The 4,376-nt window shown below is 48.6% G+C and overlaps 1 non-coding gene across 1 annotated transcript; it reads left to right on the top strand.

Moving 5' to 3' along the window:
• The first annotated feature begins 1,266 nt into the window (after positions 1-1,266).
• On the top strand, positions 1,267-1,385 carry LOC134407699 (5S ribosomal RNA). Its single transcript, XR_010026052.1, has one exon. It is a non-coding gene; the product is annotated as a 5S ribosomal RNA (ribosomal RNA).
• The last annotated feature ends 2,991 nt before the right edge of the window (positions 1,386-4,376 follow it).

The following is a 4,376-nucleotide window of genomic DNA, read 5'->3' as shown; positions in this document are numbered from 1 at the left end:
TGAGCACTCTCTTCCGGAAGGAGGCAGTTCAGTGTGGAGCTCCTGCCGACTTGCCTCCCTTCAGAAACGAGGGCTTCTGCCCATTTCAGGTTGCCCTGGAAATGCTAAATCGCCATTGCACAAGCTGTGGGGAAGGCTTGGAGAGTGGGTGCTAGGCAGGGAAGGGAATCGGCCGAAGTGTGGGCGCCCCATTGGATCCTGCCCCAACCCTACAAGGAGCTCTCAACCTACGCATCCCTGGGGCCTGCTGTATTAGTGAAAGTATACTGGTAATTTTTTTTCTTCAGTCCGCCTCGTTTATACCTGGTGAGGCATGAACATTTTTTGGACTCGGTTCAAGGGAGCCTTCTTTGGTGAAGAATTGGGAAGGACGTGCCCAGGAATGAAAGGGCCTCAAGAGATTCACCCCCTCACTCCCTCGCCAAGAATAAACCCCCTATTTAGACTCCTGAGATGCCTCCCCCCACCCCCCACCCAGCTTTCAGCTCTTTGAAGACTTAAAGAATAGTTAACTCATTAACACTAAGCAATCGGGGAGGAAGGCGCTGTTGTGGCGCACGCTGAGCGGGTCCCACTGTTTGCTTGTCTCACTTGTACAGGTGGAAGAGAATCACATTTGTTATTTAAGAAAAGGAATTGAAGTGTGCGTGTGTGTGGGGGGGGGTTTCCACCAAAGGGGAAAAAATTTTCCCCCTCCCACCCACTTTGTTATGATCCCAGATAATCAGTTAAATGCCAGCCCTTTCATGTGTTCCCGTAGGGGTGCGTAATAATAACTGACGCTGAAACGTTTTGTTAGCAAATTGTTTAAAAATCTTTGTTAAGTTAACAAGAGTTGTGGTGGGCCGTTTGTTCGGCTGAGCTGGCTTTGTGCATTCCTGGCAGATTTTTTCCTCGCTCCTGCTTCTGAGAATCCACGATTCTCGCTTTCTGCAGAACGCCGGAAAAGGTGTAAAGCTAGGGTGACCCTATGGAAAGGAGTACCAGGCTCCTGCATCTTTATCGGTTGCATAGAAAAGGGAACTTCATCAGGAGAGCCAGTGTGGTGTAGTGGCTGCAGTGTTGAACTGGGAGTCGGGAGACCTGGTTTCTAGTCCCCACTCAGCCATGGAAGCTCATTGGGTGACTTTGGGCCAGTCACAGACTCTCAGCTCAGCCTTCCTCACAGGGTTGTTGTTGTGAGGATAAAATGGACAGGACAAGGATTATGTACATCACCTTGGGTTCCTTGGAGGAAAACAAGGAGGGATATAAATGTAATAAATAGCCTACGGCCATACTACCTTGAACACACCTGATCTTGTCTGATCTCGGAAGCTAAGCAGGGTCAGGCCTGGTTAGGACCTGGATGGGAGACCGCCTGGGAATACCGGGTGCTGTAGGCTAAAAAAAAAAATGTAATAAATAAATAAATAAATAAATATGTGCCCTTTGTATGCATGTAGCACCGAGTGAAATTCCCTCTTCATCACAGCAGTTAAAGCTGCAGGAGCTGTACTAGAGTGACCAGATACAAAAAAGGGCAGGGCTCCTGCAGCTTTAACTGTTGGGATGAAGAGGGAATTTCACCCAGTGCTGCATACATACAAATGGCACCTGCTGAAATTCCCTTTCCTATGCAACTTTAAAGATACAGGAGCCCTGTCCTCCTTTCCGTAGGGTCACCCTAACTGTAAAGCAGCCTTCCTTATCCAGGTTGGGAAAGGATGGCATAGAGTCAGGAGGAGATCCTCCTTCCACCCGTCTCCCAGGGACATCAGAGAAGCACATCCCATCCCAGGGATTTGCATGGCTTTCCCATCTTCCTAGGCAGCAGATGAGAAGTGAGGGAAACTGACCCAGAGTCATGGATGGACCAGGCATTACGGAGGGAGGGAGGGAGGGAGCTGTGCAGCCGTGTCCCAGCCCCCTGCCTTGGATTTCCTGCTTTCATTTGGGGAGGGTGAGTGGGGAGCAAAGCTAATCTCTGATTCTTACATTTATGGAAATACAAGGGGAAATGTGATCACCAAATTCAATCCAGTTGCTTTGTAAGGATCATAGAATCATAGAATAGCAGAGTTGGAAGGGACCTACAAGGCCATCGAGTCCAACCCCCTGCTTAGTGCAGGAATCCGCCCTAAAGCATCCCTGACAGATGGTTGTCCAGCTGCCTCTTGAAGGCCTCTAGTGTGGGAGAGCCCACAACCTCCCTAGGTAACTGATTCCATTGTCGTACTGCTCTAACAGTCAGGAAGTTTTTCCTGATGTCCAGCCAGAATCTGGCTTCCTTTAACTTGAGCCCGTTATTCCGTGTCCTGCACTCTGGGAGGATCGAGAAGAGATCCTGGTCCTCCTCTGGGTGACAACCTTTTAAGTATTTGAAGAGTGCTATCATGTCTCCCCTCAATCTTCTCTTCTCCAGGCTAAACATGCCCAGTTCTTTCAGTCTCTCTTCATAGGGCTTTGTTTCTAGACCTCTGATCATCCTGGTTGCCCTCTTCTGAACACGCTCCAGCTTGTCTGCGTCCTTCTTGAATTGTGGAGCCCAGAACTGGACGCAATACTCTAGATGAGGCCTAACCAGGGCCAAATAGAGAGGAACCAGTACCTCACACAATTTGGAAGTTATACTTCTATTAATGCAGCCCAAATAGCATTTGCCTTTCTTGCAGCCATATTGCACTATTGGCTCATATTCAGCTTGCGATCTACAACAATTCCAAGATCTGCTCCTCCTGCAGCCTGGCCAACAACTCCAAAGATGGTGGAATGACTGACAAGCACCTTTTGCTGGTTTTTAATTTAATACATTTGTGTCCCTCTTTTCCTCCAAAGAGTTCAATGTGCAACATGTGGCTCTCTACCACTCCCTATTTTCTTCTCACACCAGCCCTGCGAGGTAAGTGAAGTGAAAGGGCAGGGCTACCCCAAGTTTTAGTTAGGCCACAGCTAGACCTAAGGTTCATCCTGGGATCATCCAGGGTTTGCCCCTGCCTGAGCACTGGATCCCCTGTGTGTCACCTAGATGAACAGGTTTGACCCCTGGACGATCCAGGGATAAACCTTAGGTCTAGCTATGGCCTTAGTGAGCTTCATGACTGAGTGGGGATAAGAAGCCAGGCCTAAGTCGAAAAAATATCAGGACAGAGAAGGGGGAAATGTGTGTTTGCCAAATAAAGGAGGGGAAGTTGGCACAATGAAAATGGCAGAGCAGGGGGCTGTTGGGGTGGGTGGGTTAGGGGCTAAAGAAGCACAAGTGTTGGTGGCCAAAGTGGACTGTGGAGGCAAAAGTGGGTAGATTTAATGGGAGGGGAAAGGAAATAACGCAGGAACAGCTATGATGACCTGACAGAGGAAAGAAAACTCAAAAGGATTTCGCTTCCTGACTGGTTGCCAAAATTTAAAGAGCAGCAATGGATCTGTGCCACAGAGGGGTGGGAGCACACCACTTGGGAGTCACCAGAAAAGAGACCCACGATTTACATAACATTTACATATGTTATTTCTATAGATGTAAATTTAGAAATGGCTGGAATTTAAATAGAAATGCCGCACAGCTCACAGCATAGTGTGGAAGCCTGTGACCAGGTGAGCCGTGTGTACCTCTCTCGGTCTGCTGTCCAGGTGCTGCGGTGGCCAAGTTCTACACCTAGGAAAAAGAAACCAAATGCACAGTTACAAGACGGGGGAAACTTGGCTCAGCAATACTACAAGCGAGAAGGATCCTGGAGTTGTTGTAGATCACTAACTGAATATGAGCCAACAAAATAGCAAATGCTCTTTTGGGATGCATTAATAGAAGTATCGCTTCCAAATCACGCAAGGTACTGGTTCCCCTCTATTCAGCACTGCTTAGGCCTCATCCTGAGTACAGCCTTCAGTTCTGGGCACCACACTTCAAGAAGGCTGCAGAAAAGCTGGAGGGCGTTCAGAGGAGGGCAACGAGGATGAGTAGGGGTCTAGAAACAAAGCCCTAGGAGGAGAGACTGAAAGAACTGGGCAATGTTGGCATGTTTAGCCTGGAGAAGAGAAGACTGAGGGGAGGCAGGATAGCACTCTTCAAGGACTTGAAAGGTTGTCACACAGAGGAGGGCCAGGATTTCTTCTTGATCCTCCCAGAGTGCAGGATACGGAATAATGGGCTCAAGTTAAAGGAAGCCAGATTCTGGCTGAACATCAGGAAAAACTTCCTGACTGTTAGAGCAGTACAACAGTGGAACCAATGACCTAGGGAGGTGGTGGGATCTTCCACACTAGTGGCATTCAATATGCAAGTGGACCGCCATCTGTCAGGGATGCTTTAAGGTGGATTCCTGCATTGAGCAGGGGGTTGGGCTCAATGGCTTTATAGGCCCCTTCCAACTCCACTAGTCTATGATTCTATCAACTTCAAG

Source organism: Elgaria multicarinata, chromosome 12 (genome assembly GCF_023053635.1).
Source record: "Elgaria multicarinata webbii isolate HBS135686 ecotype San Diego chromosome 12, rElgMul1.1.pri, whole genome shotgun sequence".
In the NCBI taxonomy this organism is placed as follows: domain Eukaryota; kingdom Metazoa; phylum Chordata; class Lepidosauria; order Squamata; family Anguidae; genus Elgaria; species Elgaria multicarinata.
Note: the sequence above shows the minus strand (reverse complement) of the source record. Positions and strands in the feature narration are given on the sequence as shown.